Source organism: Netta rufina, assembly GCF_964035555.1.
Source record: "Netta rufina genome assembly, chromosome: 1".
NCBI classification, from domain to species: Eukaryota; Metazoa; Chordata; class Aves; order Anseriformes; family Anatidae; genus Netta; species Netta rufina.
This window is the reverse complement of record NC_140123.1, coordinates 141,047,237-141,064,195: the sequence shown is the minus strand read 5'-3', so window position 1 is coordinate 141,064,195 and position 16,959 is coordinate 141,047,237. Positions and strand designations below refer to the sequence as shown.

Sequence of the window (16,959 nt, the reverse complement as noted above, 5' to 3'; positions counted from 1 at the left end):
GGAAACCCTTTTTGGTGCAGACTGCACCTTGACTTGAAAGGCTTGCCAAGTGAGCAGGGTGACATTCACAAAGATCAGGGTTTAACTTCCCATCTGTAATGTTGTTTGTCAGAAGATCAGAGGTTATTAAACATTACTGCTACACAGAAAGTTTGACCTTCAAGACTACTGTAAACATTAGGGAAACACGCAGGCTGCTTGGAGACTGGAGAGAAGATGGGTGCTCAGGTATGCCTTGCTGGAGAAACTGCTTGTAGTACCCATCAAGTAGACAAGCAAAAGGACTAGGGTCTTCTGCCCAAAGGCAACTGATGACCTATCACGGGCAGATTTTTGTGGTCTCGGAAGGTCTTTGCTGAAAAACATTCAAAATTCACCCGAGAGAGAGCCTGGAGAATACAGCCGGTGAGTACACAGTAAGCACAGCTATCTTGTGGGGACTGGATGGGCAAAACCCAGGGGGAACAGCAGCAACCAGCTGGATGCAGGGCTCAGTTTCATTCCTTACCCAGGGTCAGTACTGGCTATGCCTTTCCAGCAAACAAGGTCAGAAACTGTTGGAGATCAGCAAGGAAAAGGCTGGTGGATACCAGCCACATTGACTTCTCTACTCCCAAGTCAGAGGTGGCAGGAAGCATAATGAATGGAGGCTTTCTGCATGTGCCATAGCCTTAACAGAGAGGCAGCCTTGCAGTGTTAGCTTGCAAGGATGCCAGGTGTAATGTGTCTACTAACACCTGGCTGGAGACCACCAAGTTTCTCACATTCTCAGTTTATGGGATTTAGTCAAATGATTACTTTTGCAGTTACCTTGCCTTTCTTATCTGATGAAACCATGGCTATATTATATTTTAACATTTTTCTCCTTTCTCTGTTGTCTAGAATGTGATGAGATCAAATTTCCCCCTTCTGTCATGAACATTAGTAGCTTAATTTTTTTTTTTATATGAAATTTCCCAACAATAAAATCTCTCCCAGGCTGCAGTTACATAATATTCAAGGTCACAGTAATCACAACAGAATCCGTCTCACTTAGTAGGATTGTGCTCATGGAAATGAAAATACCCCAGTAGGATTTTTTTTTTTTGCAGGATTTTGCTACTGCACACATAATTCATGAGACTTGATCCATAGAAGATGACATCATTTTTAGGCCCATTGTATTGAGCTGTTTGTATCTTCAATTTTTTACTTGTGAGATAGAACTAAAAGGCATATGGGTCATTGTCTCTGACCATAAGGCAAGGAACAACATTGTAACTGCAGAATTTCTTTAATATTCCTATACTGCACATATTCTTAGGGGCATTTAATCCATTTAATTATTTTTTTAATTATTTTTTAATCATTAATTAACACAATTTTAAAATAGCATCAACAGGGCTATAGGTCTTCCAACGTATTTTCTGCTTTCACTTCTTGTGTTCCCTCTATTTCCTCCCCAGTCTTCTCACACCACAGTTCTACAACTGTAGTTTGCAGTCCTTCTACCAGAAATTTCTCATGTCAGAGGAAAAGCTTTAATGCCTTTGACTGTGGGTGGAGGAATGGCAACGTAGGGGAAACCCATCAAACTGACTTGTCGCCTGGCCAGCTGTAAAATGCGTGGTGCTTTCTTCAGATTTTCTATATCTGGCATTCTTTCTCCTCTATCCTTGTCTTTGAAAGTTGCGAGGTTGTGATTGTTTACGGAGAAACATAGAATCACAGAATGGTTTGGGTTGGAAGGGACCTTAAAGATCATTTAACTCCAACTCCCCTGCTATAGGCAGGGATGCCACCCACTAGATCAAGTTGGCCAAGGCCCCATCCAGCCTGGCCTTGAACACCGCCAGGGATGGGGCATCCACAATTTCTCTTGGCAGCCTGTTTTAGTGCCTCATTACCTTTACAGTGAAGAATTTCCTCCTAATGTCTATTTTAGCGTAGTTTCACTGAAAGACAAACCTGTTCCTAAAGGGGCCTCTTGTCCTCCTCTGAACTAGAAAACACAACTCGGTCTTCAGTATTGAAAAGTACATTGTAAACAAAGAGCCATATCCACTTGCTTGCTGTTTATGGGCTACCCTTCATGAAGTGAATTCAGGACATGACTAAGTGGGGACACTGTCATCAGTGAAGCTGCATGAAGATTAAATTTGTCTTTATCTTTATGAGGGACATTTTTGTGTAACTTCTTGCTAAAGGTGACTTGAGCAGTCACAAAGAAGCTCACAAAATATAGCCTCTACTTGATGAAACCTTCTGTTCTGAGTTTTCAGGAGCAAATAGGGCTAGCAATGGTCAATTTAACAAGTGGGGTAAGAATCTGTGTTGCAGATATTCTCCTGTGCCCAATCTGTATGGGGAAGGAGAAGTATTTTATGTTGTCTCTTTAGGATGAGCTGTAGGAGCTTGAGTGCTTATCACTGCAATCCTTTGCATTTTCACTGCCAACATGGCAGTGATCTCTTCATCCCAGTCTAGAAGTCTGCTACAAGTCTTCTACTACTGGTGGTAATTCAGACTGAGACTTTTACTTTTGTTAAAATACCAGCACTTTTGTAGCTGAAGAAGCCATGTGCATCTTCAGACTGCAGTGTGCTGTGAAAAGGCAACCTCATCACCATGCTTTCCTTGGGTAAGGTACATTCAGCATTTCTGTGGAGGCTTCCAGCTGACCTGTGTGGGCTACAGTACTTGGACATGTATACACTCATTGCTGTCAGCAGGATTTAAGGGGTGGGTTGTAGAGCTTTGCTATGCTGGGGCCTGTGTGTGTTTGAAGTGTCCCCTTGCATTTCTGCAGGAAATCTGCAGAAGTTCAGAGTCAAATTTAGCCTGTTTTGATCAAAATTAGCACTGTTTAATTCCTCTCATGGAAGTATAGGAGGCTTATGATTTCTGGCACTGCATGGGTGTGCTAAAAGAGGCACAGCGAGGCTTCTTTTCTATAATACAGAAGCTGATCATGTGCTATGAGGTGGATGGAAATTGACAGGGTAAAAGCACTGGCAGGACAAAAGAAACTTGACTGATCTGTGTTGAAGGGACACCTGGTTATGGCATCCTATTGCATTAGTATGAGACAGAAAGCTTCTTAAAACTGAGTTAAATTCCAGAAATACAGTCTTGGTGACTATATTTGTTTGTTCGTAATGTTCTGTGTAATTTGATGGTAATTTTAAAATTAGTTTTATAGTGTTAGACATCAGTGAAAATGCTTGTGTTTAATTTCCCTTTGAAAGGTCTGGGAAGCTTGTAACTTCAAAATTAAATGTAGGATCTTATAAATATGGACAAAGGTAAAGGCACAGTAGAATATTACAGTAAGAGACTCAAGACTGTGCCAACAGTGGCTAATTTTGAAGGAAGCATTAATTTCCTTTTCCTGTTTTTCAAGATTTTTTTATTTTTTTTTTTTATGTGTAGGAGAAATGCTTCTGCTGCATAAACATTTTTAAAATAATGGCTTTAAAGGGCACGACTGAGAGCTTGAATCCAAATGTTTTGCTAGTACTTAAAGAATCTTTGTTTAACTCTTGCTTTTTTTTTTTTTTTTTTTTTTTTTTTTTTCCATGCTGTAATGTGGCTTGAGCCAAGATCAGTATAGGACAGAAATGGGCAAAAAACAAGGATGAAATAATAATATCTGCATGTCTATCATAACCTGTTCTATTTGTCTGGCTAGTACTTAAGCAAAAAAAAAAAAAAAAAAACGAGAGCCAAAACAACAAGGGTAAAGCAGACTGGTCTCTGTTCTTCCTTGTGCATTGTAAGCTAAATGTGTGGTTGTTATAGGTGATCTTCTTTCTGGTGCAGATACAAGAAGGAGAATGAATACAACCATCAAAACCTGAGACAGGGACTGATTAGAACAAAATGTAGAGGGTGGGTATCCTAACATTTTAAAGTCATAAATTTATTTGAGTAGTAAATAAATATAGTGTGCTAAGTTGTGAGATGTATCAGTTGTTATCTTTTTACCTGCACTAGGTATGTTCTTCTTTAAGGGAGCAGTTGTCAGAAGTGCACACACAGAAACAGGGCATGGCACCTGACTGTCAGCCTACTTTGTGAAGAGGTGGATTAGAAATGCCGTCATCCAACCTACCTTTTCAGGGAAGAGCCACACCACATGGCAGGGGGTAGATGGTAATTTGTTTTGATTTACTCAGGCAGTCTCTCTTTTTCCAGCCTGTATTTGTGAGTAAGCTGTTCACAAATGAAGAAAGATAAAACAGTATATAGAGTTTTAAATACAACAGAATGTTTAGCCTCATTTTGAATAATGTGACTGATTTTTTGAAAATAATTTTCTGAATTTATATGACATGTATGAGTCTCTTATTAGAAGGCAGATGGAGCGGGTCTTAAGATATGGTACCAAAGATATGTCTGATTATACTTTTTGTTTAGATCTTGGTCCTGTCTGCTTTAATCCTGTACAATTATCACAGCTTAGGACACTTAAGTAATGCTTAAGTGACCTATTCACTACAGGAAATTGTCTTTATAGTCCTCTGCTTGGCTTTGTCCACATGTAACCAAATTTTTATTTATTTATTTTTTTTTTGGGGGGGGAAAGGGGGAATAGATACATTAAAAAGATGGGACCAAAGTATGTTTATTTTATTTTATTTTATTTTATTTTATTTTATTTTATTTTATTTTATTTTATTTTATTTTATTTTATTTTATGCAGAGTTCCTTGTTTCCTTATCAAAAGATAAATAGTATTGCTAAAGATTTTGTTAGGCTTTCCCCCTTTCCCCCTTTCATTTGAAGATCTGTCTGACATTGTTTGGAGTGTGTTATTTTCTGACCCCACTGTTTACAGGAGGAAAAGCCATTGATTTGGGGTATCTTCTGTGAAAGAACTGCCTTACGTGACACTGCCACAGACAATGTTTAGAGAAAATGTCTCTGGCAGTGAATTTCCCTTCTTACTGATTCTTTCTCGTCCATCATGTTGCATGCATTTGGGTTAGTATTATACAAGGACTAGTACTATAAACATGAATCATGTATATGTGTGTGAAATGAGCTTGTTATACCTCTAGCCAGCCACATTGTAGAATTATTTCTGATCTACCTGATAGCTGCACATGCAAATTACACTTGAGTTTAGCATGTTTCACCTCTGGATAAATGCTACCCTTCTTTATTCAGTAGGAGAAGGCTTAATATTGCTAGCCTGTTTAGTTTTTGTTGTTTTGTAGGACAGGGACTGATTTTTTTTTTTTAATTGTTTTTTAACAGGGACTGATTTTTTTAAATTGTTTTTTAATAACTATCAAGCTTTCCCGTAGAGATTTTTGGGCTTTTTATAAGGCTCTAAGTCCTATTTTTGAAATAGACCTTCACTTCTAAGTGACGTAAGTACTTCTAGAGAATTTTACATAAGTAATTATCATATTATATATTAAAGATAATAGGAGAGAAAGCTGGAAGTAACTTGTTGGAAGTGGTGTAGGTAGTGCATGGTGTAGGTTGGAAGTAAACCACAATGCTCTCCCTAGGCCTTTCAGCTGCTGTTTACTTTTTAAATAATGTTTGCTCTTCCTTTCATTCTGAAGTTTTGGCACATCATACAGGTGGGGACCACAGTAATTACTACTTAATTTAGCAGATTTAGGTTGTAAACGGTAGCTTGTAAGAGGACGGGCGAGAAAAAGTAGTCTGTTGGCCCTCTTTTCACTGAGACAGGGAACTCCTGAGAAACATAGGAATAGATCACTGCTTGTTTGATGTTGAGAATGTGGCTGGGATGCCGCTTGGTCTTCACGTAGACCATGCAAGATCAGGCAAGGCTCTGTACTCCCACTCCTTTAACTGTGCTTTTAAGGAAGGATCGTGAAGCATCTGGCCCTCAGCTAGAAAGTCAGAACTCAGGAAATGCCTTTGCATGTAGCATTTGCCAACTGTGGTTTCTGGTATGTTGGTGGGTGGGTTCTGAACGTGGCCATCTTGATAAGAAAATGCCTAAAGCCAGACCCTGTTCATCAAAGGACCGTTTTCTTTATCTCTCATTTCAATTAAATGTAGAGTTTCTAAAAACAAAAATGCACCGTACTCCTCTCAGAACCACATTTAACCTCTTAAACCTTTTCATGTGCATCAGGAGTAGCCAGGTCACAGTTAAGGATCAATCTTATCTTCACAGATGAATCAATTTCCCTTGAGACTTTCTCTAAAATATTTTGTATCCCCTGAAATTGTGTGTGTCACATCTTACCTTAGATTATTTTTTATTTTTATTTTTTTCCCTGGGAAGATTTTAGAGGAACATATAAAGAGCTATGAAGTTCAAAAAGTGTCCCTATTTTAATTTCATAAATTATAAAAATGTAAACATAAAAATATTATCCGGTCTGGGGATTATTATGATTCATATTTTTCCTCCTAAGGAAGAATGGAGAGAGAAAACATCGCATAATTTGATTGGGTTATTTGAGAGGTATATTGTCTAGGTTTTGTTTTCTGAGAATTACACTTTCAAAAAATGTATTTGGGATTCAGATAAAAGGGTGGGGACAAAGCTAGGTTTTGGAAAGTGATTGTGTTTAAGAAGAATGCATGTTTAAATAATACTGATAGGAATAAAATACCAGTAAAGGATCACACCATGTTTTTTATAGTTTCTTGTACTCTTTCCCAAAATGTCTGCTATTTACTATTCTTTGCGTTCAGGTCTGGCCCAGGCCAGTTGGTTTTGTATAAGATTCCTGGTGTTAACAATCATTAATTGAAATCCTATCAAGTGATGCAGAAGGAGTCTTTGTCTGCGGTGGCATTTGTGAGAGGCAGGACCCACTGTTGGTCCCTTCCCTATTACTGAGGGGTGGCAGCTCCATGGGGGCTTGCTCAAGGCCTGTGGGGCTGTGGCACAAGGCAAGAAGTCCATGCAGCCAGAAATATTTCTCCCAGCTGCACACTTCCCATTTCCCATAAATGCCGTGCTTCCACTGCAAGGGGTCAAGATACTGCTTTCCTGCCCCACGGCTGCACACAACACTGCCAGGTCCTCCTTGCATGTGAAGAAGGGTGGCTGGGTTGTGTGGTGGGGTGCATGGGTGACGAGGAAGGGAGCAGGGTGTCCTGTGGGCAGCATCCCCTGGTGCTGCCATTGCAGTCACACCATTGGCCTTGGGCAGCTGCCCAAACTGGGATAGAGCCAGATAGGGCAACGAAGGAGCCTACCCTCCTGTTATGAATCCCATGCCATTGTAATGCTAGATGTGAACCCATTAAGCACCCACCCAAGATCTGTTTGGCTTTGATTATGCTGTATACTTCGCACAAGTATCGGTGTCCTTGGTGGTTTTAATGAGCATATCAGAAGTATGTATCTTGGCTCCCCTTCCCCTTTCTAAACACGTTGGGAAAGCCCAGAGATCCTTGATTGGTTTCAGAGCTCTTTGGAAGCTTTAGAAGCCCTTGCTGAGATTGCATTTGGCTTATCAGTGCCTGGAACAGTTTTTTCAAGAGCTCCAACATTAAAAAAGAGCTAAGTTTTATCACAGAACATCTTATCAATAGTTGGTTAGCTTACTTGTTGGCAGACTGTGCCGAATTCAGTTTTATGCTTCCATTCTGCTTTTAGGCTCTAGCTTGGCATTTGGAGTTGGTAGGATTTTCTGCTTTCTACAGGGCCAAATGTTGAAGTCCTTGCTTGGCTTTAAGAGCAGAATTTCACAGCAGTTTCAATGCAAATGAATGAATGCTGATGAAAAAGCTGCAAACTGCTTTTTTTTTTTTTTTTTTTCTATGAAAAAAAGATTGTTCTCAAGTGTTAGAGGTGTTTGAAACTTGGCCAAGTTTCTGAAAATACTTCCAATTTATCTTTCATGCTCTCCTGAAATGTTTATTGGAAACATGATTTTAATAGTTTTCAAGAGTTATGGTGAGTTAAAATTTTAGTGAGATCTTGGTAACTATCTCTATAAGAACCCTGAACTGTTAGAAGCTTGTTTCAAGATAGTTGGAAACAAACACAATACTGTCAATTTGGCTTTTTTTTTTTTTTTTAAATTTCTGATTAACATGTTTATTTGATACATTGGCACCAGCTCAGGTGTATTTAAACCTGTTTTTTTGGTCTCTTTGCAAGTGCAAAGATGGTACTCTAAGAACAGGTTTGTCTCCAGTTGTCTGCAGTTTAGACTGACAGAAAATACTTTCAGAAGTTGTTTAGACTGGAAGAGTAAGTTCCTGCTATAATGACTTATTTTAGGAAGAAGGTTGTAATACCGCATATGTATTAATCTCTACAGAACTTCTAAATCCCATAAGAGTCCATGGTAAAGGAGCTCCAGGAATCCTTCCCATCCCATAAAGTTTATTCATAAAACGTGACGTTCTGAGACCTTCTCTCAGTGCACAAAACATTGTTGTGAAACTATAGCCACAACGCTAGAAATAAGAAATTCAGCTTTTTGCAGATCTGGAGGAAGGCTTGCCATTTGAAAATAATCATGTTTTTCCTTTGTAGCCAGTGGCCAATATTCCTCTATGCAAGTTGTACTGATGCATTTGGGCTACTACTAACTCTTTTGATAGCTTCATTATTTAAATCTCCTTGAATACAAGTCTGTAAACTGTTTGGGGGAAAATGTTAAATTTCTGTTTTGCCACTACTTAACATTTTTTCCATCATACTATGAAGAATTGAATGGGACAGGGTTATTGGTCAGTACTATTGGTTAGTAGCAGATTAAGCAGCCTATAAGACCATCCCATGCAGTGAGAACTGACAGGGTCTTCCTTTAAATTCTGTAATGGAAAAGGGGGAAATTTTTGCATTGTGTAGTGAAGGAGTGGTGGAGATGCAGGCCGTTTCTTCATCATCTTGTAGCATGCACAAAAACCTCTCTGGCTAGTGGAAGTTTGGGGAATGTGTCTTTTCATGCCCAAACCAAGTCCCCAAAAACACCGTGCAGTGAGAGATACAGAAAAAATATACAGGGATGCTGGTCCCTGTGAGAGTGATCCAGTAAGTGGATTTCAAAGATTGTTTGGAAGGAATACTTTGGTATTGGTCAGTTTCCCTCACAAGAGCTGTAACAGCTATATTTTGGTAATAATGCATATTTTCACAGTATGCAAAAGCTACAAGTGTTGATAAACACAGGTGAACACTTATATTTGCTCTTCCTGCTATCAGATCTATAAGGCTTTTCTCACGCCTTTACTGAGCTGGCTGATAAAACTCTTGGATGCTCATCTAGGCATGTGGTTCAGGTCCTTGTGCAAGCTTGTGTGTAATGGCTGCAGAAGAGGAGAGGTGGGGAATGTGTGTCACCACATCCCAGCCTGGGTATCTCTGATGTTACCCTAATTGTATGAACCATCTCTTTGAGCACTGTTAAGATGATGACTAGATTTTGAGGGAGGAGATATGACCATGCTGTAGCAGAGAAATGTACCAAGGTTGCAGTCCCGGAGCTGAGGGATTTTGCCTGTCACCCACGCAGCAGGTGCTTCGGCCCTTGGTTGCTGGCCAGCAGGCTGAAGGGGATGCTTTCTGAACTCTGTGAACAATGGTGAGGAATTGAGACAAACTCAAAACTGTCTTCAAACCTTGCTGCATAGATGTTTGCTTACAAATGCATTTCTTCATGGATACCTCAACTTATAAGATGTTTAAAAATGAAAACCAAAACAGAAATAGAACAATAACAAAACAACCCATGTAGAGCATGCCACAGCCCCTCTTCTTCCTTCTCATGGGCCTGCTCCCTGAGTGGCTCACCATTTTTGTGCTCACAGATGGAAGCCAAGGCTTTATATGCTTGCTAGAGGCTCCAGAGGGCTTGGCAGATCAGAGCTGCGTGGCTTTCCTCATGCTCTGTAACCTGTCTGGTGATCTGTTCAGCTGCTAAATCATCTAGATCCATGTTCTAGGACTTCCTGTCCATAGTGCTGACTGGCACTGATGTGGTGGCTGGTGCTGAGGAGGAGCTTAGCTGGGGCTGTTGTTTATGTGCTTGCACTTGTCTCCATGCAGGCCATGTGGGTAAGGTGGATGAGATCTGAAGCTTGTGCTGAGGAACATTGCACTTCAGACTGTCCTCTTGCAGACAGCTTTGAAGCATGGGTCGAGCCCTTTGACACGGGTTTCCAGGTGTACTGTGTAGGCTGATGGAAATTATGGTCTTGAGGGTTTGCTGAGGCCCAGCCCAACCTGACATTAAGGAGCCACCCAAGACCTTAAGAGACAAGGAGATAGATATGCTGTGTCCTAAAGCATTCTTTCCATGCAGTTGTCACTAAATAAGGATAAATTTCAGGTACTGCAGTGCAGAAACATGTATTGGCACATGGGTAAGTAGAGAAACAACAAAGAAAAAATGCACTTGGTCTTTTGTTATACTGGACTAATTTAAGTCTCTAGATCATTATGTCCTGATGCATGTACTGTGATGCAAATATTGAACATGTATGATGATTTCATTTTGACTCCTTGATACCAGATTATATGTATTACCCTCTGTAAATTACCTTTTTTAAGACATTGGGGTATAGATGGTGATGCCTGCATGTGGCAGAGCCCCAGCTGCCTGCCTGCAGGGGGCAGAGAGGAATTCTGCTGCTTAGGGAGAGCTTTACTCAATGGTCCAGGTGTAGTGTGGTTTGCCTTTTTTTTTTTTTTTTTTTTTTTTAACTTTTCCCATTGCTTTCCTCTAAAGCATTAGGCATGTACCATGGCTGGAGGCAAGAATCCAGCCTTGATGGAGCGCTGTCCTGAACTGATATGACAGGCCTTGTGGAAGTGTTCAGCCTTGACCCTTTGTTGCTTTCAAGAGGGAAATCCCATTAGATAACAACTGTACTGATGAGACTGGAAGCATATGTTTAAATTTCCTAAGACATAAAGAAAGTAAAGAATGAAACTTTTATGTTTGGAAGGAAGTGAGGAAAAAAAATGTTGGAAATGTATTTTGTTTCTTGAATAGTCTTACAAAGTGTTGTACTTCTAACACTGCTTAATTTCCTATTCAGTTCCTCCCTGGAAGAAGTTGGAAAGGCTTGCTGCAGTGGGAGAATATGTTTCATGGGTTGTTAGGTCCTCTTGGAAAGTGAAAATGGATTGGGACAGGAGAACGAATGAGGTTTATCAGACAGCAGAAATTGGGAGTGAGTCTAAAAGTCAGCACAGAGGTTAGAGTGCTGAAGAAACCTCTGCTGTGAACCACAGCAATGAAGGGATAACAGAGATAGTTTAGTTCACTCCTTGCCAGTATGCTAAAGTGGATTTGAATGAGATTGAATGTATAACTAGTCCCTAATTTCCAAAGCATTTTTGTGTGGGTTTAGCAATCTGATTCCTGTCAAACCCAATGACTGTCATATTGACGCAAATACCAGGCAATATTTAGAAAATTTGGGAAAGGTATTTTGCCAAGCAAGGGAAAAAAAAAGCAAACAACCCTCTCTTTTAACATGCATTCCTATAGAAGTCAGAAATACAGAAGAAGGGGAAAAAACATACTGACGTATTGACCACTCTAACAAAAATCATACTGTACTGGTCTTTTTTTGGAGTGTTTTTTGAAGTTTTCCACTGGCTAGAGGCTTTTGAACAAAAGAAAAGAAAAGACACATCTTCTGTCTTCAATTAAATTTGTTAATGACTAACAGAGCAATGCAGTATGTGTGGTGCGTTTTAATTAAATCAGAGGAGACATGATTTGGACAAGATTTTAGTTTCACTTTGAAAGTTATTAAATAAACTGACACTGTTTGCTCTCTGAAGGTTCCTGGGAGCATCCGGTTAGTCGGTAATCCCCGTGCAGCTAGTGAAATAGAGGCAATTCCAAAACACCTAAGGGCCATTACCAGATATTAAAAATGAGGAGGCCATTCAGCCAGGGGTTTAACTGATCATTAACCTGCATGAAGCACAGTCCTGATCTGAGGCTCCAACTTCATATTTTTAAGCTAAGTTCAGAGATGACAAAGGCTCAAACTGAATATTTCAAATCTCAGTTTTTTATTTTGAATACCTCTGAGCCGTTCAAAAAAGTGGCATAAGTTGTTGAACAGTCGCTGGCTTTGTTGAATAGCTTTGCCAGCAGAGTTTATTGGGTTGTTTTTGAAGCTGAGATCTCAACTAGGGCTTGGATGTTGTTCACCAGTAAAAGGCAGAATAAGAAGATAGGAGTTCTTGGTACAGGACTGTCTCCATAAATTGGCCCAGCAGGAAATGCCCTTCTTTTTCCAGAGCTGTCTGTGTGTGCGCCTGTGCATGCATTCATGTAAACTATTCCAGCAGAGCAGCATTAAACCCGAAACCTGGATTCAGACCATGGCTTCAGACTTAAGTGAGACAGTAGATGCTCTTGCTGCTATGTGGTGGCACACATGGGTGAACAGTTCCCAATGCCTCACATCTCCCAAGTTTACTGTTGTTTATTGGGGTGTCTGTCAAAGCTTGGGTGTCCACCCATGCCCATGCAGCAGAAGAGTCAAGGCCTATAAATACTTTTGGCTAGCCGCACATCTATTCTGTATGTTTGTATAACACTTACTGTGTTGTGGGTCTTTCTGGCTTTCCTGGCTAAGTAGGAAGTGAATATTAATGTTTAGAGCATGCTTGTTAATATATAGGTGTGTAGTTTTATATACAATCTGTTTTTGAAGGTGGTGTTGAAATTAATAGTCCCCAGAAATAATTGGGGTGGGGAGATCTTGCATCTACATTATTGGCAGCTTGTTTGTCTTTCTGTTTTGTGGATTCTGCAAGTCTTATACTACATGACTGCAAGCAGGAGTCCTACAAGTCCAATCGTAACTTGCTGGTATTTGAGTACCATACTTCTTGCTGCTAAAGCTGAAATTGCTTAATAGTAGTTAATGCTCCAAGCAAACAACAGATCAGGTATACATGAGAGACAGCAAACTTTAAAATTTTCCTGCCAAAATAGTAGATTGCTTTTCATTGCTATAAGAATTGGTATATGATGCTGGTATGCATAAACTACAATGGTATTGGTGTGGAAGTGAGTGGGAAACAGTGGCCCTTCCCTGTACTGCTGGAGGGAAATGTGCTCCTCTGGAGGGTGGCTCAGAGCTGGAGCGGACCAGAGTCTGTCCCTCGTTAGTGACAGTGCTGGAGCGTCAGGAGAGGAGTTAAAGTAAACCTTTGTGAATGCTTCCCTCGTACAGTTTTCTCCATTTCAGTTGTCCAATGACAAGACGATGACTGTATCCTAGCTCTTATATGGAGACTATTGTTTGGATCTTAGTGTTTATTTGAAAGCAGTGAAAACATGACATAAAACAAAAGCTATGCTTCATTGGAAATAGTCTATCACACCTGTGAAATGTTATGCTTCTTTATTTCTGGATTGTGTATTGCCCCATAAGTAGCTGATAGAGAATGCAAACACCAGCAGGTATGTTTTTCTAATCAAGGTTCAATTTACAGTGGAAGTTCTCCTTGGAATATCGTTTTAGCACTTGCCTTGGAGTTTGTTTTGTTTACTATTGCAGCCATACATGCAGATGGTAACTTTTCCATGTGAGAAGCAGAATAATATTAATATCTCAGGAACTGAGGACAGACAGAGAAAATGAAATTCTCTTCTCTGTAGATGACCAAACTCCTGTCTGTGCTATTCAAGGCCATCCTGTTCTAGGAAAGCAGGCACCCGATGGGATTGAGTGCTACACAGGCTCTATATAGGTCTTCAGTACCCCAAAGTACGTTACTGTGAGTGTTTAAAATTTCAGAGGCTTCAGGCTCTCACATTTTGATGGTACAAGTTTGTTCCCAATCCTGCAGAACTTGCCCATGCAAGTAGTTCTGTCGTCTGCTAAGTCATTAGCTCCATGATAATGTGTCCATGTGAGCATGCAAACTCAGTTCACATGTGCTTCCATGATTTGCATATGTCCAAAACCAAGACTAAATAATCTGATCTGAGTATATATTTTAATATATGTATCCACTTATATGTTTGGGTAAGCATTACTCACAGGTTTCATTGAACACAAAGTTCTGGCATTGCTGCTGTTTATAGGCATCCAGGTAGAAATAACTATGAGTTAACTTGTAAAAAAAAAATTAAAAAATGAGAGGAATAGATGTCATAGCTGTAGGATGGCTTCTTAATACTGAACTCTGTAAGAGTGCAGAAGTCTTACTACTGGGAAATGCAGAATCTCCATTACTTGAGGTATTTAAAACTGGACTGGAAGCGTAAGAGACAGTTCAGCATTATTTGATAATGAAGTGCATAGCCTTATTTTTATGAGTACTCAAGAGATTTACTCCAAGACCTTATGTATGGGTTGCCAGACTCTACCTACTGTGTATGATTTAATACGCCAAGTGTTGTTCATCTGTGAAATGAAGTCCCTGCCCACATGCCAGTGTCCTAAAGTGAAATCTCATAGGAGGATGAATAAACAGATCCTTTTTGCCCTGTGAGATGCATACATTCAGTTCCCTGCAGTGAACTGTATTGGGGCATTTCAGAACAGGCCTTAAAAAAACCAACAGTTTGTCTACTCCGTGAGAACATGAAAGACACTGTGGCATCTTTCGTTTTCCCAGGGAGGGAACAGTTAAAAATATTCTTCAAACAAGGAGCAGATGTTAATGTCATTAAAATGGGTTTTCATAAAAAACAGAGTTCTGTTTCTCTTGCAAAATGTCAGTAGCTTTGCAAAGTTCTCTACAAGCCTGCCTACTTATTTCAGACCAATGGCACACAGGAGAGGAGGTATAGGGTGTACTATTTATTGTTTCTGAAACAATTCAGATATATTTCTGTAAGTTATTTGCCTGTGCATTTTAAAACTGCCTTGACTTGGGAAAGGAGTAAATGAATTGCTGAACAATTAGGGAAGTGTTTGAGGAACAGAACAAGAACAGAGAGCAGTGCAGCAACAGACAGAATCCACTGTTGATAAATGGATGCAGAGAGGAGTAGACTATGTATGAGAAGGCATGGTCTGGGCTGTGCACGTGTCTCTGTCAGGTTCTAAATCCACAATAGTCTCAGAAGAATAAGAATTTAAGGGTTATTGTGATCAGCTCACTGAAAACTCAGTTCTGCATGCAGGAATGATTAAAGTAAAAATAACAAACAAAATGTTAAGTGGCTCTCTGGATGACCTCTGGACATTCCTATTGTTAGTATGAGGAGATGTTGGAACCTCCCAGTAATAATTTCCTTTTGGAAAGCTCTCACGTCTCCTTCCTCCTCCTCATTTTGCTCTTTTAAATGTTGAGAAGCTATGAAAGGCCCTGCAGTTCCTTTCATTGTTGTAATACATGAGCCTAGACTCTTACAGAGACATTTGACTTGAATTCATTGGTGTGAATGACTACTCGAAAGTGCCCTAGTTTTGTTAGTGTTTGGTTTTTTTTTTGTTTTTTTTTTTTTCTGTTACTTTGCTTAGGGGTCTTGTTGTCCTAGAGCAACTAATCATCTCAGAAACATCAGAACATACAAGGAAAACAGGTTGTGAGACATGCATGCCTTGTCACCATCATTTTTCATCCTTTAGATGCCCAAGTGAATTTCAAAATGATCTGGAGGAAGGTAATTTGCCTCTTACTCTGCTCCATATGCAACATGTTCACCTCAGGGCCACAAAAGAGATCGTTTCTCTGTCAGTGAAGTTATTGAAGAAAGTAAACAACAACAAATGTTTGGCTTTTAAATAATGGGGTTATTAAGTGCAAGGATCTATAACTGACTCAGCTTCCCCTCTCTCTTCTTTGTGAAGGCGTTCAGAAGCATGGCAAAATCTTGGTTCAATGTCAGCCTCTTTCAGGAGAACTAGTTCTGCATTGCTATAAATTTACAGAGCTGGTGGATATGCACCCAACTGACTGAATACTTAGCATTGCATGTGTTGACCTTGGTGATCACTCCTTGGTATTACAAACTGAATTGCAAAATGTCCCTGTAACTTTAGTTAAAACAGTGATGCCCCTCTACTGAATGGCCTGTATGGCTTAAGCAGTGTGCACAACACTGAAAACAGCTGAAGGTGAAGTCTCTTGGGCACTCACCAGTGGAACAGTATGCCGCTAATACGGGTTAGCCCAGGTCCACTTGGCACTGTGCTCATTGCCTTTGTGCAGTGGATTAACAGGACTGTGTCCAGAATTGCATGTTGGGTCTTGAAGCTTTACAAGTGTGATAAGTAATGCTTATTGCAATTTCTGGCTGGAAAAAAATAATAACGCTAGTGCTGTCAAATTAAAAACCAATATGTGGAATGCCAACAGGCAGAGTGTTTAATACAGTTATTGAGAAGGACACCTTTTGTAGATGAGTGTGACAGCCAGTTGGGCAGAGAGACTGTTTGGAAGTGGAGTTTTGCTCACCTTATTTATCTTCAGTTCTTCATTTGCAGGCACAGATGACCCAAGCTGAGGATACTTGCTTGGTCAGCATTGATGATTGCTTAAGAATTGAGTGGACGAAAGGCATATGTTCTTTGTAGTGCTGTAGAGATGAAAACTATAGGCAAGAAGATGGAATTTGGTATTAGGAGTCTAGCCCCAAATCAAAAATAGTTAGATGATGTAAATCATTAACACAGTGGTTATTATATAGACTGTAAGTGTTCCTCCAGAATTTTTATAGTTCACAACATTATTTGGAAAAGCAAAGAAAAAAATTGTCATTCTTCTGACTGTCCTTCTTTAAGGGGATAGTTTAAAACAGTTGTGTGTCTTACTACAAGTGCAAGAGGCTTCTCCTATTCCTAATGAGCCAACAAATAAGTCAGATTTGCCACATAGAGCCAGAATCTGCATGGTGGTTGGGGCAGAGGAATATTTAAAAAAAACCTCAAGCTCTTCACAGAATTACTGAATGGCTGAAGTTGGAAGAAACTTCAGGATGCCATCTGGTCCAACCTTCTGCTCAAGCACAGACCCCTAGAGCAGGTTTCTCAGGACCACGTACAGGAGGCTTTGAACATCTCCAAGGAGGGAGTACTTTTTGAAGG

The 16,959-nt window shown here is 39.9% G+C and overlaps 1 protein-coding gene across 1 annotated transcript in view; it reads left to right on the top strand.

Moving 5' to 3' along the window:
* The window catches only part of CALD1 (caldesmon 1), a 92,566-nt gene that overhangs the window by 21,032 nt on the left and 54,575 nt on the right, over positions 1–16,959 (top strand). The window lies entirely within an intron of this gene.